General features: G+C 44.1%; 1 protein-coding gene across 2 annotated transcripts in view; it reads left to right on the top strand.

Moving 5' to 3' along the window:
* The window catches only part of LOC101095064 (cadherin-11), a 151,778-nt gene that overhangs the window by 63,551 nt on the left and 70,411 nt on the right, over positions 1-17,816 (top strand). The gene's annotated exons all lie outside the window — the stretch shown is intronic.

Below are 17,816 nucleotides of genomic sequence, written 5' to 3'. Positions count from 1 at the left end.
AAAAGAGATTCTTCAGCAAAAACTCAGCTGGATAGACTAGAAAAATTGCCATGTTGCTTTTTCTCACCTTTTCTTCTTTTGAAGATAATTCTATAAATGTGAACAAGGTGGCTTACATCCCATGGCCAGGAGGCTGAACCTTTTAGACCTTGAAAGACAGAACATAAGATCATAAGCCAAAAGGCTGATTTCAACTGCCAGGCCCAGCTTTTCCATTCACTTTCCATGTGCCCTTAGGTTAATGAGCTCTTTTCCGGGCCACAGGGTGGTTGGACCTAGGGTCTTTAACAGTTTTTAAGTTCTAGGATTCTATGAATCCAATTATCTCCTCTATTTTTTCAGTGGTAACTGAAGCTATTTTTGTAAGACATTCTAATATCCAGGTAGAAATTTAATAATTAATTCTACCAGCATGATTCCTTACATTTTATGGGTCTAGACCCATCTATCCATATGTCTATGGCTCATCTCCATGTAGATGTCCACCAAGTGCCTTAAATGCAGAGGCCAAATATAAGTCATGCTTTTCTCCTCTAAACTTTCACTTTGTCCTATGTGTCACATTTCAGGGTAGCATCAAAATTAACCCAGATCAGAAACATGGGAAGAGTACCATATGCCTCTCAATCCCTTACCTCCAACAGCAGTTTATTCCTATTGCTTCTTACTGGTGCTACTCTGATTATCTCTGAAATATATATATATATATATATATATATATATATATATATATATTTCTCTTTATCCCCACTGCCATCATCCAAACATGATCCTGTTTCTCCAGGTCGTTGCCACCTGACAGGTCATTTTGCATCTGGGGTTACTTCAACTCCAGCATGTTGTATCTTTCATACAAATCCTAAACAATGTCCCTACATCTGGATATTATTTTATTTTCCTGCTTAATCTTTTCAATATCAGAGATATGAATTCCTTAATAAACTTCTTCCATGACAAGGCCATTGTTTTGCTGTCTAGATTCATCTCTTGGCCGTTCTCTCTGTACACCCAGCCCTTACTATACGCGTCTACTGTACGATCTACTATAGGGTACAACTGTATTTACACAAAGTCCCATAATTTCTCTTTCCTTACAAGCTAACTCTCACTCACTTTATATCTTGGCTTGCACCTCGCTATCTCTAAGGAATTCTCTCTGATCCCTGTAGACTGAGTAATAGGTGTCTCCTAGGCAACACTTTAGTAGTCCAAGATTACACCATTTACTATGACTTCAACATTGGGCTGTAATTATCTATTTAATTGTCTATCTTCCCAGCTATACCTGGAGATTCTCGAGGGCAGGACTTACTTGGGGACTGCTGTGTTCCTAGTTGCAACCACTGTATCTGGCCTCAAGTAGGTTCTCAATAAATATTAATCAAACATATGAATAGGAACTTAAGTATATTTTGAATAGAAGATGAGGAAGGGCAGCTGATGTTACCACAGAGAGAAAAGTCAGAATAATAGCAGCTAACAGGTATTGACTGCTTAGTACACGTCGGGCAGATAAGATCTTTAAAGGCATCACCCCCCATAATCCTTGCAAAAACCTAATGTGGTAGGTACTATAAATATCCAAGATTTTCTAAATGATAAAAATGAGTCTTGGAGGAGATAAGCAGCTTGTGTATGACCATATTGCCATAATTTTTATCCTTGGAAATTTTTATCCTTGAGATGCGTGACTTTAGCTAGAGCTTATGTATTTTACCACTCCCTTATTTCTCTTATCCGTGAATGAATCTGCTCTGTAAGGACAAAAAAAAATTTCCTCCACATGAGGCAGGACTCTTTTCTTACAGTCCGCGCAAGCTTTTGTTACATAGATGGTCATCCCCTGTGACTAGACCTGTAAATCTTTGGTGATTTTCCGGGTGTTCGTACGCTCATATTTTAATGTGAGTCTGTCTGAGGACAAAATTCCAATTTGGGGAGGCCCCCCAAATCTTTCTCCCCTGCTCTGATTGATGTTTATTGTGGGAATAAACCAATGAATGAAAACTCTCTTCAAGGAGCAGAGTGGCCCTTCCCTGTGAAGGCACCAGTAAGATCTGCTGTGTATGACTGGCTCCCCTCAAATTAGCATATTTTGCACTCATTTGCTCCAAAGCCTGGCTCAGCAGACGAGATGCATCCCTCCTGTAGAAATGTCTGGGAATGATGATCATCTCATTTCTGACAAGCCAAATGGGTCTCTTGGTTTCACTGGCCCTGTGAATTATTCAATAGAACATGCAACTGACATTTCCTATTTTTCTACATAATAGGGACAATTAGAATGAGGTATCAATGAAGCAGAGTCAGAAGTTAAATAGAAAGTACTTGAATTTAATTTCTCTTTTAGGAAATCTGCTACTTGTCTTTGTTTTTGTTTTTGTTTTTGTTTTTCCATTTAGAAATTAAGAACAGCCTAGTTTGAAAAGTTCTGCATAGCCTCTTTCTAAGGAGAGGAAGGTAAACTATTCTAATGTTCATAAAACCCTTGACAAAAAACCACAGCATGGTATAGACAGAATGGCCACTTGATCTTTCAGGCTAAGATTCTTGTTTACAGAAAGGATTTTATTTTATTGTATTTTATTTTATTTTATTTTATTTTATTTTATTTTATATTTTATTTACTTTACTTTACTTTATTTACCTAGAAGAAAGGAAAGACTTGTTCATGATTATACTATAAGGTTTTGGAAGAACAAAATAAAATTAGCCAACAACTTAGGCTGAGGACTCACATTTTTGGTCCATGATCAGTTCACAATGCCAGCATTTCTTGAAGGTATGTTTTTTGAAGGCAGAGATGAAAGGGCACTTCCCTTTTCCTGGAGGAGCTTCCAATCAAGTTGCTCTGTATAAAGTGCTCAAAATCCAAGTAGGAAGAAAAAAGAGTGAGATGGGGTAGAGAGAAAGACTTGTAACAAATGGTGGTGACAGGGTTCGGGCTTATAGGATCAGCTCTTAGGCTGACCTCCAGGGAGATCCACTAGAGCCTCATTCCTGGCACACATTTTACTTAGGTGTCTCCTCAGAGCAAGGGAGGAATGACCTAGGTTACCTACAGGATAGTGCTTCTCAGCCCTGCTACCTGGCTGGGCTTGTATAGTAGGGCACTGGGGCAGATAGGAATGCCTTGAAGTGAAAAGTATTTGCCCTTCTGTTCATGAAAAGCTTACATGCATTGAGATTCTCCTGAATGATAATCAGCAGGGGCCAGTGGTCACAGGTCACCCAATTATCTTTCATTTGCATAAAAATCAATCCCAAAAAGCCCCTTGGGGGGGCAGCTCACCTGTGCTGAAGTATCCACCAGGCCCTGCTTTGTCCCTGACAGTCTGAAATGTTGGCAGCCTGCCTTCTAACCCCCTGTGCCTGCTGGGTCTGTCTGTGAATGCACATTTCCTATTTTGGGATGTAGGCCATTGTGGAGAAAGAGGCCAAGTATCTGTCTATAGCTGGTGTCACCTGAATAAAAAACAGACAGTCCACTTGCTGACTTCTTTGCCGATCTTCAGTCTGTGCGATGTGACTGCCAGTACCACAATCAACCAAGAATTACAGGAAGCTTTTGTGTGCTGGGCAACTTCAACCAAAGTTGTGGTTCTTTGATCTTGCTTTATTTAACTAACGGTGAACAAAATGCAGAGACCACTCCTGATAATAGCAGTAAGAGCTGATATTTAATGAGCAGGCCCACGTGCGGCCACTGTGCTATGTGCTTTACATTCACGATCTTGTTGGATATCATCAGAACTTTGAGTGGTATGTGCAGTCATCACAATTCTTTTGTAGATGAGGACCTTGAGGTCCAGAGAGGTTAACATGAACTTGCCAAGGGACATCTGATTAACAGTGGGTAGAGCTAGGGTCTCTTCTCCTGAGCACTGACTCTTCCAGTTCTTTTGCAGCCTTAATGAACTTGGAGGGCAATTGTGTTACAATGCTTTGGGTATGGCCATGTCCTAAATCTCCACTTGGTTATAAAGGAGACTCAGGCTCCTGGCTAATGCATTAGTATGCAGCTGAATGTATGCGCTCTGTGAGAGGTAACACATTGGGAGAGGCAAAGAGAACCCTGAAAATGTTAACTTATCAGCCATCTCTTGAGAACTGTTCTTGTTGTAGCCATTGGACTAGGTACTGGAAATAAAACAATGGGACAAGTGCACGTGCATCGGGGGATACAACAATGAAACTAAAGTCATGCCTCGAAGAACCTCCCTTCTTGTGATGGAGCCAAGCTGGCAGACAAATAACCATGGTGCATAGCTCCTTCTAGACAGGTCCAGGGTTGCACAAGGTGCACAGAGGGACTGTGGAAATAGTAGAAAAAAGAGGAAATCGGGAAGCTCCAGTAGAGAGGTGACCTTTAGACATGAAGCCTGAGTAAGAGTTTACCAGGAAAAGATCAGGAAGAATTTTGCAGTATAGAAGTTCTGTAGAGACAGAGAGCAGTACAGCAGTTCTTGAGCCAGTGTTTGTCATGATGAGGTGGGCTATTTTCGTCTTTATTATCCTTAAGTAGAGAAGACTGTTAAATAGATGAAGATGGTTTGAAATTCAAAAGGTGATAACAGGTCTACAGACAATTAAGTCTCCTTCAATGCCTGTCCTTTCCTGGAGGCAGCTGCTACTTTTGGATTCATATGTGACTGTCCAGAGATTTTCTGGACAGTTAGAACCACACATATCCACATAGTCACTCATCTGTACCTATGACTACCTTACTGTACCTATCTGTACACTCTCCTCATCTGTACCTATAGATCGTATCTAGCTATAGACACTGTTATGCACACTGTTCCAGAAAAAGAAAACTTTTTTGAAGTTTTTCTCCTTGTTTGCTTTACATGCTCTCCTTTGATTTTAAACTTTTTAAAATTAAGAAAAATAACAAACCTGCAGAAAGTTGCAAAAATAACACAGTGAATTCTTAGGAACCCTTCATCTAGAATCACTGATTTTTGAAAATCATTTTGTCACGTTGCATGCAATGATTGTATGGATTTAATCCCTAATGAAGATACAGCTTGGATGTCAGTTACCCAGAGACCTGCGTGAGCTTCCTCTCCCCAGCACTTACTTCCTGAGACAACCCAGGTATACCTGAAATCTAGAACATGTTCCACTTCGTGTCAGTTGCTCTGAGATGCCCTAAGCAGCAAATCCAGGTCCAGGACGGAGACATCAGGAAGGGCCATTCTTTGGGCCACCGGTTATCTACCTTGTGTTCATCTTCGGGAAGGGATTTTGCCCTGTCTGGTCAAGTGCTCACTCAGCAAGAAGTGAGTGTCTCAGACAGGTGAGCATGCTCTCTGCACTTACTTTCCTGGGCCCATTGGTCTAGGGCAGGAACACACAGTCCAGTTAAAATCTAATCACTTCATTTCCGACAACCGGCCGTGTAGATAGTGTGACTCTCCTTTTCTGCTTGTCAACTCCAGAGAAGCAAACCTCAGAGCCTGGTGTAGAATTCCCTCCTTTTCAAGATCAAAGCTCCTGACTGCTCAAGTTATCTGTGTACTTCCTCCGTGCATTTCATGGCCAGGGACAGTTTGTATTCTATGTGAGAGGGACTTTGAATAATGCGACAGGCAGGAAGTAACCCAAGGAGACAGTGTGATATGGCTTTGTAGTCAAGTGCTCAGGGTCTAGGAGTATTGTTTTCAGGTATTCATCCATCCATTCATTCATTCATTCACTCATCAAATAATTACTGAAAGCCTCCGTGGCACTCTTTCATGTTTTGTGTCAAGACATGTACGTGCTCTTTGCAGACTGTGTGATGGTGATCTGTGGGGTGGCAGGCATACAGACATCTCTCGGCTGAAGAACAGGTGAAACTGAGAGTGCAGGGGTAGAATCTTTTAAGGAATGACTTCCTAGCCATCTATCCATTCCTTCATGCAGTAAACACATATTTACTGACTGCTTGCTCCATCCTGATTCCACACGTGCACCTGTGAATATGACTATGTCGGTCCTATTTTCGTGGAACTCACATACCAGTGAGGGCATGTCTCCTGCACTCCCTCTAGTCTACCTGTTCCTTATGTTGGTTCCATTAGGAAGGTTCAGCTGCTCCCACTGTTTCAGGACAAAAATCAGGCCATTACCTGTCAGCCCTCCCTGGCTTCATGTGATTCCTAAGCCACAGAATCACCATTTCCTCCGGAGGCTACTAACCCAAATTACCCTGTGCCCTGTGGGGGACTCAAGCTCAAGGAAGTTTGAAAGAGCAGAGAAGGAAAGGTAACAAGCCATACTGAAATCTGCCACCAATTAATTGTGTCTGCTGAGGATCTAGAAGGCTGAAGCCTGACACCTGCCAGATGCCTCTATTTGGAAGCTTTAGAAAAATTGTGGAGAGGCCAGTGAGTTCATCTCTTCAAGAGGCTCTGAATTTTAGAATCTAAGCACCATTCCAAATGCTGTTAGGTTGCCACAGCAACAGTTCTTATACACTTTTTTTTTTAAGAAAATGAATTTTAAAAAAATTTGGCCACACACTTGCAAGGGCAAGTGAGAAGGTGCCTCTCTAAATGAATGTCTGGTAAGTTTCCTGAAGTACTATGTTTCTGTCCATAACAAATACTATTTTGGACCTCTCAACACTTCCAGTTTCACTTAGAATTTCCACTTGAAAATGGACCCGGGAGGATTGTTATTCATTGCCCCTAACCCGTTTACGTCAGGCTTTGGGCAAAGAAAGAAAAAGCCTTTATCGCTTATGTAGTTTCACTCTTGTCAAGGGTTGGAGCAGAACCCGCAATGGCAGCGAGCAGCCTGTGCTCACACGGGAACGGCCGGGGGGGCTGGCACTTGGGCTCCTGGGAGCACGTCCAGCTCGGTGCCCGCTTCCCCAGTGCTTCTTCCCCTCCAAGCTGCTGCAGGGTTTCTCTTAAACAACTACAGGGCGCTCCGCTTGTAAGACTGACAAGATCCAACCTCCACTCCCTCTCATCTTCTGAAGCTCCCATGTCATCCCGCATTTACTCTGCATCCGCATCTTACTGCCAGTAGTCTTGGAACTCACTGTGATGCTTCCCTTCAGATTCCCTTGCACGAGTTTTCCTTCTCTGTCCCCATTTCTCTGGATATGCAGAGAGGAATCTCCTCCAGATGGAGTGCTCTGACCCCGTGAGATAGAGCTTGCCACTTCTTTCCCCCTAGTCCTTTGGTTTCTTGGGGGGTCTCAACATGCCTTCCATGGGCCCTAAGCAGTTGAAGTTCACCTTCAAGAGCTCCTTTTGCCATAAAAATAATATATTTTTATGATTGTTTTCATATAAAGATGAATATAATCTTCTACCCCAAAAGGCCAATTTTTCTTCTGACATTCAAAGAAGCTGTGTGAGGATGTGGAGAAAAAGGAACCCTGTGCACTGTTGGTAGGAATGCAAACTGGTGCAGCCACTATGGAAAACAGTATGGAAGATCCTCAAAAACACAAACAAAAAACCAAAAAACCTAACTAAAAATAGAACTACTGTATGATCCAGTAATTCCACCTCTGCGTATTTACCCACAGGGGCCAAAAAAAAACTAAGTCGAAAAGATATGTACACCCCCATATTCGTTGGAGAGTTATTTCCAGTAGCCAAGACATAGAAGCAACCCAAGTGTCCATAGACAGATGAATGGATAAAGACAATGTGGTGCGCGCACGCACACACACACACACACACACACACACACACACACACACAGACTGGAATATTATTCAACAATAAAAGAGAAGGAAATGTTGCCATTTACAGCAACATGGATGGACCTTGAGGGCAGTATGCTAAGAGAAATATGTCAGGTAGAGAAAGACAAATACTGTATGATCTCACTTATATGTAGAATCTAAAAAAAGTAAATAAATAAAACTGAATTCATAGGTACAGAGAACAGGTTTGTGGTTGCCAGAGGCTGGGGGTGGGGAGAGGGCAAAATAGGTGAGGGTGATCAAAAGGTACAAAGTTCCGATTAGAAAATAAATAAGTCCTGGGGATATAATGTATAGCATGGTATACATGTATTGGATATTTGAAATTGGATATTGGATTGTATATTGGTAATACTGTATTGGATATTTGAAAGTTGCTAAGAAAGTAGATCCTAAAAGTTTTCATCACAAGAAAAAAAAAAGAACTATAGCTATGTGTAGTGACAGATGTTAACCAGATCTATTGTGGTGATCATTTTGCAATATATACAAATATCAAATCATCATATTGTACACCTGAAACTATATAATGGTATACGTCTATTATATCTCAATTCAAAAAAAACCAAAAAGACAAAAAAAAAACCCATTCCTGTGAGCTCCTAAAGTATTATGGGCCCCGGCACTGTGCCTGATGGAGATGTCCATGGCATTCCTTTGTGACCTTATTGCCATTTATTTGTCTACACATCTGCAGGATCTTTGAGGATGGAAGTTGGCTGCTTCATGCTGTGTCTTCTGTCACAGCGCAGGGGGTATATGTGCACACTTGGTGAATGGGCCTTCATAGGAATGAGACATTGTCTGATCCACTGCTGAGGGTTTTGGCTGGCACTCCCAGATAAAGCAGTGCTTACTGCTCCAAGTCCATTTTCAGAAGGGACAACCTCCTCCTTTCCCACTACCTGTACAGCCCTTCCTTCTGCATCACCTGCTTTGATCCCTGCACTTGGATATTTTCCATCTCAATCTCTGGAAGAATAAACTGAATAAACTGAATCAACCTGAGAGAGGTTAAGTAGTCTAGAAAACAGTTGTCTCCTGTTCAGAGTCACACATAGTATATGGAGCCATGATTGATTGATTTAAAGACACAGAGAGAGAGAGAGAGAGAGAGAGAGAGCAAGCAGGGGAGGGGCACAGAGAAAGAAAGAAAGAAAGAAAGAAAGAAAGAAAGAAAGAAAGAAAGAAAGAGAGAGAGAAAGAGAAGCCCAAACAGGCTCTGCACTATGACTACAGAGCTCAATGTGGGGCTCGAACCCATGGACTGTGAGATCATGACCTGAGCCAGATCAAGAGTCAGACACCCAATGGACTGAGCCACACAGGCAACCCCCATGGAGCCAAGATTCTAAGTCCCTTTTTTCTTCTAAGACTCCTGCCAGTGCTCTATGGCACCACAGATCTACCGCTCCAAATCGCCAACCCTTCATTTTCCATACCAAGATCTGTAAGAAACAGTAGATCTCAGCGTAGGCAGAACTGCTTCTAAACTCCACACTGCCATATGCTCCCCTGTTTTGCCTTCACCAGAGGACTGGTGTCCCTAGCCAGCGGGCATGCTTTTGGGAGAGAACCTGCAGCTCTCCACCCCTTCAGGACTTGCCTCAGTTGCAGCTCCAGCCAAGGTCATGGCCCCTCCTGGGGGAAGCCAACATCTGATGTCTGGATCAACAGGGCTTTGGCCCTCTCGGCTGTACCTGAGATCATTTGGAAGGGCCATCCTCACCCAGAGCACTGCACAGGGTTACCTGAGCCTGTTGTCGGCCTCCGGCATATCTCACTTTCTCTTCTCTGTCTGCTCCTGCTTCCTTTCCCTCACACATGCATCATTCTCAAGGGCACCCCGTAATAAACATCCGCATGGGAAACTCCATCTCAGAGTTGTCTTCCCAAGAACCCAACCTGCCACAAAACTCTATTGTGCAACAAGCCTCCTTGTGTCTGCATGAATACACCAGATTCATTTGTACCTTCATTGTTTTCATTGAATGTGTATTCATTGGATGCTTTGCACTGTGCTAAGTACCAAGATACTGTGAGGAGCAAGACAAGACACAACCTCTGGTCGCATGGAGCTTAAATCACTTCTACTCTGAAGACAGATTTTAATCCTGTTTAATCCATGCTTCTCCCAGAAGCTGGCTGCCCCTGCACTTAGGTGGGGGCCGGGGGGTGGGCAAGAGAGGTTTCCCATTGAGTCCTGCTGATTGCTTTGCAAAATAAATGCTGCTTCCAAGCGTGTATGAACAGCTTTCTCCTGATCCATGAGAAGACTCCTTCGCTCCCTTCTTTGCCCAGAGTGAGGCCAGAGTGAGGTCTAGGTTAGGAGGGGCAAGAGCTGGAGCAGGAGAACTGGGGGTGTGGTGACTGCCCAGAGTGAGAGGGAAGACAGAGGTGCAGATGACCAGGCCTGCAGGAAGCAAGGTCAGGGTCAGAAGTTTAACTGAGAAGATGAGGTGGAGGGGATACAGGGAGAGGTTTAATCAGCAGCCAAGTGGGGGCAGGGATTGGAGAGTGACTGCCGTTGCCTGTAGTCCTTCCTGAAAAATACGTCATGACATCCGTCTTAATCAGAATAAAACACAGACCCTGTGCTAACAGTGCCATCTAGACATGATCACTCCCCTCACCTCTGCCCTTGCCTGGCTCTCAGCCATACTGGACATTGCTCTTCCTTGAACAGACCCAGCCCTTTCTAGCCTCAGGGGCTTGGCATTCTGTGCTCCCTCCATCTGGGTCACCTCACATGCCTGGGGGCTTGTCATCATTGAGGGTTCAGCTTAAATGCCACCCCTGAGGCCATTCCTGACATCACAGCCTCACCTGCCACTCCCCGCCCCCCTGCGCCCACCTGCCACTCCCTGCCCCCCTGTGCCCAGGTACCCAGGTATTCCACATTTCATCGTTCTGTCTAATCCTTTGCAACAACTATCTCAATCTGTGAAGCCCACGTCTGTATTCTTTCATGGCTTCCATGTTTTATTGTCTGTTTCCTCAGTGGTATTCTAAGTCCCTGAGGCTCAGAGACAAGGTCTGCCTTGCCCACCTTATATCTTCAACATCAAAAGCAATGTTGTCCCCATTAGTAGCGGCTCAGTAAACATTTCTTGAGCGAATGACTGAGCAAGTACCTACATTTCGAATGTTTCCCCAATGGGTCAATAGGAATATGCCAGAGCATGGGCTCCTCCATGATGCTGAGTGGAGTAGAATTTTCAGACCTCTCTCTCTACCCCTCATTCTCATCCTCTCTCTCTGTCCCTCTCCCTCTCTCAGTTCCTCCTGGGCCATCAGTCAGATTTGAGTGGCATCAGTTCCTGGAGCTCTCCACTCTTGGGATGCCAACAGCTGCATAATGGCTTCTCTGCCTGTGCATCTCCACATTAACACAGGCCTTTCGGGCCTGCTCCGGCTTGCCTGACCCATCTCCCATCAGGAAAGAACGTGCATCTGTAATACTCTGGAAAATTAAGGCTGACATGCAGTTTGGTACCCGAAGTGGTTTCACTGAAGCAAACGCGGAGAATAATAGCCGTGCACTTAAATGCTTGAGCAGGTATCAATCAGAGAAACATTCCAATAATCCATGTTTATAAAGCTCGTTAGTACAAATTTTTGAAATAGCGCTTACTCCACTTCATTCTTGACAAATGGTGTTTGTAGCCATTGTGATATTTTATTTCAATTATGTGCCGGAGTTGTAGGGAGAGGCTTTCTGACAATAGCAAGGCATAAGCCATTTTTAGTGTGCTTCTATCACTATTCCCATTGCTAAACTCGACTGGACAGTTCATTAAGATGAAAAATTAACAGCACATGCTTTGGGGAGAATAATCATGGAACATGACAGCTTGCGGAGGCATCGGCACTCAGAAGCAAGACAAACGTGCTGGTCTTCGGTAGAAGTGGCGATTAGCCAATCCGTCAGAAGCCATGAGTTTACTGAGACCCTACTTGTGTGCTCAGCCCTGAGCTGAGGTGCTGGGGGAAAGAAAATGCAGGAAACATGGCCTTTGAACTCCAACAATATAACCATCTATTTGGAAAGGCTGGGGAGATTTCAGCTGTCAATCTGGGAGGCCCAGAGGGATATATATCAAACGCCTGACACTTTGGTGCTGAATATAAGTCCAGGAGTAATTCAGTGTGGACCTCAGAGATTTCTTAGACCTTGAAGAATAGCAAGATGTTCATTAGCAAACTATGAACTAAATGTAGTAGCTGCTAATGGCTAAGAGTTTGCTTTTGGGTGGTGATGAGAATGTTCTAGAACAAGACAGTGGTAGATGGATGCACAACTTTGCAGATACACTAAATAAACAAACAAAACAAACAAACAAAAAACCCACTGAACTGTGCACTTCCAAAGGATAGACTTGATGATATCTGAATTTTGTTTCAAGAAAACTGTTATTTTTCTAAAGTTTCTACAAATTCTACATAGCTAAATTATAATAAATTTGTTACATGCTCAGAGAATTGAGTTTAGTTCAAATAGAAAAAAAGGGATGGGGCAGACTTACATCCGCAGAAAGCAGGCATATACCCATTTTACAGACGAGGACATGAAGAATAAGATCAGTTCATGTCTTGCCCATGAAGCCACAGACCTGGCACGTAATGGGACTGGGACTTCGCCTCCAGCCTTTCTGGCTCCAGAGCTCGGATGCTTCCCACCCCACTTTGCTGGTACCCAGAAAAACAGATCCTGGAATGCAGTAATAACATGAAAGACAGCAAAGATCATGATTCACCTCAGCAAAGCATCCTCACCATTTTCTCTCTCTCTCTCTGTCTCTCCCTCTCTCTCATCAGTCCTCACAGCATCCCTGTGAGGGATGAGCAGGTGTGAGTGTGCCTACCGGAGGTGGAGGTGGGGTAGGTCTCAGGAGAAAAGGGGGATGGACAGAACGGAGATCGAGTCGGTTTTCCCAGGATGCATAAAGAGCTCTGCAGCCTCTTCCAGACATTCGAGGTGTTCCCGCCTCCACTTAGGTCTCTGTCTCTCCCTGGACTTGTGTGTGCATCCTTTTTCTCCAATGCAAGTGGAATGTCTGAGTGAAACCATAGAGATGTGGGATCCACGGACATTTAGAAACAAGGCTTGGAATTAGGTATCCTGTCCGTTAAGTATAGAAGTAAATGCTGTTTCTTTTCTCCTCTGTAGAAGGAGCAGATGCACTTTTCTATTGTAAAGCACGCGTCTAGATTAAAGCCACTTAAGTCATTATCTCCCCTGCAGTTCATAAGAGAGCTTCTGATGTCATTCTCAGCTTTCGAGTGTAAATACTGGGTCAAATTCCCATCCTGTTGGACAGGATGGAAATCTGACTCAACATTTGTAAATACTGCTGCATTTAATTCATTTTCACGGGGATATTTGCTTCCCCAGCAGACAGGGGAATCACAGCATCCTGGGAAACAGCCTGTGTAGGAATCAGGATGCATTAACCTAAGCAGTGAGATCAAAACAAAAGCTCTGTTTGCAGTCTCCCACCAGAGCCCAAATCCCGGCTGTCCCTGCTGGTTGGCTGCATTCAGGAAGCGTAAATAAAATTAGATCCTCTTGGGTAAGGAGGAACTGGGGTTTACCAAACGGAAGGCTTAAGCAGCCAACATTCTCTTTTCCCATTTCATTGACTTTTCTTTTTAGCTCTTAAGAGGTGAAAGGAACAATAAAATAATAATAGTAATAATAATAACAATCATACTAATTAAAGGTTAATACTTCCTGAAATATATCCTTGCCTATTTCAGAGTATTTGCCTTTTTAACCCTCATTGAAGGTTGACTCAGAAGTAGGAATGGCCGGATTGTGGTCTTGTTTCAGCCTGCTGCTTGCCGGGAAGGAGACTGCTCTGTGTCTCTCTTGGCTCATATGTCAACTGTGGGGTGATTATAATAATCACCCGATAATCAGTGTCTACTGTATAGGGATTTTGTGACAGCTGAAGGTGGTATTACCTCTAATGCACTTGCACCCATGCATGTCGCCTAGAAAGGCTCCCTAAACAGGACTCAGGCTGGTGGTGATGGCAATGCACGAGTCTATACCATTCCAGATATACAGGTGTTTCCAAATGTGGGGCTGTATAGGCAGAGGTTCTCAGCCATCCAGGCTCGCCTGGATGGAATCAAGGCGACAGCCAGGTACTTTTTTCCCAGTGTGTGTGCGCAGTCTTACGGTGGAGAGCTGGCTTCCTGTTGAACTGGCCTGAGTATCTGCTTGTCAAGGTGGCAGTCAGTCTCCCTGGGTTTGGTGGCCCTGCACGCTGGTTACCATGGGCAGGTGCTTGTCTCTGCAAAAGGGCACCAACCTGCAAAAATGCCCCACAGGCTACAGAGGCAGCACAGTATATGGGGCAGGAGTGGTGTCATGGAAACTGGGTTAGAATTTCAGTTCTGCCTCTAACTGTGCCCTGAGCGGAACAGCTACTCTCTCTTGCTAATGTTTTTATTGTTGTTTTCATGGAACTGGGGATAGTGACTATCTTGACTGTCTCATGGCTTGAGGAAGGTCTTGCATTTTTTTAAGTTGTGAAATTGCACTCGTCCGCCTCCATCCCCAGTGCCATGTCGCCCAGCTAGGAGCACGGGCCAAGGACTCACCCTGTGTGCATCATTTCTGCTTCCTGTGAGCTGGTTCCGTGTGACTGAAGCCAGGTGATTTGACCCCAAGAAGCTTCAGTTTGCTCATCTGTTAAATGGGTATATTAGTTTGCTATTGGTGTTGTAACAAACTACCATAAACTCGGTGGCTGAAAACAATACAATTTCATTATTTGAGAGTTCTGGAGATCAGAAGTTCAAAATGAGTCCTATGGGCTGAAACCAGGTTGTTGTCAGGGCTAGTTTCCTTCCGGAGGTCCTAGGGGAGAATCTTATTTCTTGTCTGTTTCAGAGTCTCAGGCCTCCTGCATCCCTTGGCTAATGGCTTCTTCCTCCATCTTCAAAGCTCACACGCCATCCTCTGCTTCCCTCATGGCTGCTTCTTTCTCTGTCCCCCCTGCCTCCCTCTTATAAGGATCTTGTGATTATCTGGAGCCCAGGCTCATCTGCCCACCTCAAGGCCCTCAAGGCCCTTAATTTGACCACATCTGCAGAGTCCTCTTTGCCAGACAAGTTGACCCAGGCATGTCAACTTGGGCATCTACGGGGAGGGGATAGTATTCTTGCTCATAGGACTATTGCAAAAGTCAAATGAGATAATGCATCTAAAATACCTAGCCCAGTTCCCTAACTCAACAAATGTTTCTTCTCCTTAGAAGTACTGATACTGACCTATGCTCGAATACCTCTGGGAGATAACCGGACATTACCACACCTCTAAGTGCCACAGCTCTGCTCTCTGGCAGGAGCAGGTCCCTCTTTGGTAGTGGCTGGAGGCTTCCTCTTATCTTAGCCTGGAAGCTGGTCTGTGCAGATAATTTTGTCTGCATTACACGCCCTCCAGCAGGGCTAGCTCCCCAAGGTGAGCCTCCTTTCTATGCCTGAGCTTTCTTATTTGAAAACTGAGGTCAGGGTGAAGGGCTTGACTCTGGGGTTCTTACTTCCATTGAGAATCTATGAACTACAAAAGGAAAGAAAGAAAGAGAGAGAGAGAGAGAGAGAGAGAGAGAGAGGGAGAGGAAGAAAGAAAGAAAGAAAGAAAGAAAGAAAGAAAGAAAGAAAGAAAGAAAGAAAGAAAAGAAAGAAAAGAAAGAGAGAGAGAGAGGGAGGGAGGGAGGGAAGAAGGAAGGAAGGAAGGAAGGAAGGAAGGAAGGAAGGAAGGAAGGAAGGAAGGAAGGGAAAGAAAATCTATGAGCTACAATAATTGATCACAGGTGAATCCAAAAAATGTGCAAGTTGGTGTTAAGGTATATTTACTGGCTTCTCAGAGAAAACTGCCCATTGCAAAACAGCAGCAGTGGAAACGATGGCCCTCTCCAGCCATCCAGGAGCCTCTGTACGAGGGTTCCTAACTGTGGGTGCTTCTGGCTCAGGCTGGACCATGCAATGACGTATCTGGGAGGCTGGCACTGGGCACTTTCTGTAATGAGTGGCAAGTGAAGATTTGAGCTCTGGCTTCCAAGATGAAGGCGGGGGCTGAATTCTTCTCTGTAAAAGTGCCATTGTTCATGGATCAAGGACTGAAGAGGGGAAACGTGGAAAGAGGAAGAAGCCTACTATGTGTCAGCTGGTAAATATACCAGTAAATATACCTTAACACCAACTTGCACATTTTTTGGATTCACCTGTGATCAATTATTGTAGCTCATAGATTTTCTTTCCCTTCCTTCCTTCCTTCCTTCCTTCCTTCCTTCCTTCCTTCCTTCCTATCATTTAATTCTACCACTTTGCCTTGTGCACCGAGCATTTTATCTCCATTTTTAAAATGAGAAAACAGAGGCTGAGAAAGACTGAATAATTTGCCTGATGCCTCACAGCTGGTAAGTGGCACGAGAAGAGGGAAATTGAATTAATACTTCAAATCTAAAACGGAGCTTCTTGGCTGAAACAGCAGGGCCCTGTAGCCGCCAGAGTGATAGGGTCTGCTCTCCCTGTGACGGTGCACGTTGCAGGCCATTCGGTCGCCCCTGTGAGCACCCCCCCCCCACTCACCCTAATGGACAGAAAGCTAACGCCACAGAATATTGTGTTTCAGCATTTTCTCTTTCACCCGTAATGTTTGCAAAAAGCATCTCTGTCTGCCCAGTCATCTTCTTTTCAGCCCTGTCTTCCCATCTCAAATTCAATCTTTTCCTAGTTATTTCAGGCACAGAGTTGAGTGATGGATGTTGGCAAACAGAGTGAGACTTTAGTATTCCCATGATCCCTCTTGCTTTCAGAGTTAACCTCCCTCTGGGCGCCGGACCCTGCCTGTGGTGCTGCCTTCACCTCTGATGCTTCTGGAGCTGTTCTGGGGGTCTGTTTTGAATCATTTTAGAAATGGCAAGAGTATGTCTGGGAAGAATATTGAAGCTCATCAGATTTATGCAGAGACAAGATGGGTGTGAGAAGATTGCCACCGAACAGGGGTTTGTGGCTCTAATGAGTTGGCTCTGTAGTTGTTTTGTAACTCATAAGGACTTTGGGATGGATGGTTTCAAATGTTTGCACAGAATCAATCTCTTTAATGGCAAGCAACAGTTCCTATGGAGGGGGGACAGAGACACCTTCCCAGCAGGTGTAGTATTAGATGCAGTGCCACCAAGAGTCCTGAGCAGAAGGGAAGCCAAGCCTTGATTCAAGTACATATCACATTTTTAACCTGCTGCAAGCCACAGTGGAAGTCAAGAGGCTCCAGGACTGGAGAAACAAAACAAAACAAAACAAAACAAAACACCATAGAATTTTTCTTCTCTCTGAGAAAGGCTGTACCCATCAGGCTGTCCACCTTAAAGTCAGATTGCTAAAAGTTAAACCTCTAAGATCTGATGGTCAGGGGGTGTCACTAGTTTGACCTTGAGTGAGTTACCTTTCCGACCTTCAGTTTCTTCATCTCTAACCCCATAGGGTCGTGTGCTGATTAACTAAATAAAGCATGCAAAGTGTTCGGCACAGTGCTGAGCATGGAATAAGCACCCAGGAGTTGTGAGCCACCCGCATCACAGGCTGCTATTAATCAGCTGTGTCCTTCTGGAGGCGAAGCTTCCACTGCAGACTGAATTGAGGTTGATTTTGGAGCTGTCCACTCCCAAATGGAAACTATGCTCCCCCTCAGGGAAGATTTTTTCCATTCTTGGGGTAGGATTTTCAGCCTAAGCCCTACTCTCATGATTGCAGCCTGAATGCTCACTAACATCTCAGAACATTAGAGCATATGACTTATTCTTTTATTCCCCATCAATAAAATGAGGGTAATAATAACCCTTACCTTTGTCAGCTGATGTGTAAAATGAGCTAATGTTGGTGAAAGCCCTTTGTAAATTACAAAGTGTGATAAAGTATGAATTATTATTGTGATTGCTCTATTCCAGGCAATTCATAAACAATGCAGAAAATTAAGGATGCATACTACTGACATTCAAAAAGCATTTATGCCTTTTTAAGTATATAGCTATAAACCATCAGCAGATGGGTTTGACAATACAGTCTTCAATCTGATTTAAATATTAGT

Source organism: Felis catus, chromosome E2 (genome assembly GCF_018350175.1).
Source record: "Felis catus isolate Fca126 chromosome E2, F.catus_Fca126_mat1.0, whole genome shotgun sequence".
Classification (NCBI taxonomy): Eukaryota; Metazoa; Chordata; class Mammalia; order Carnivora; family Felidae; genus Felis; species Felis catus.
The sequence above is the reverse complement of the archived record's forward strand: the minus strand, read 5'-3'. Positions and strand labels throughout refer to the sequence as shown.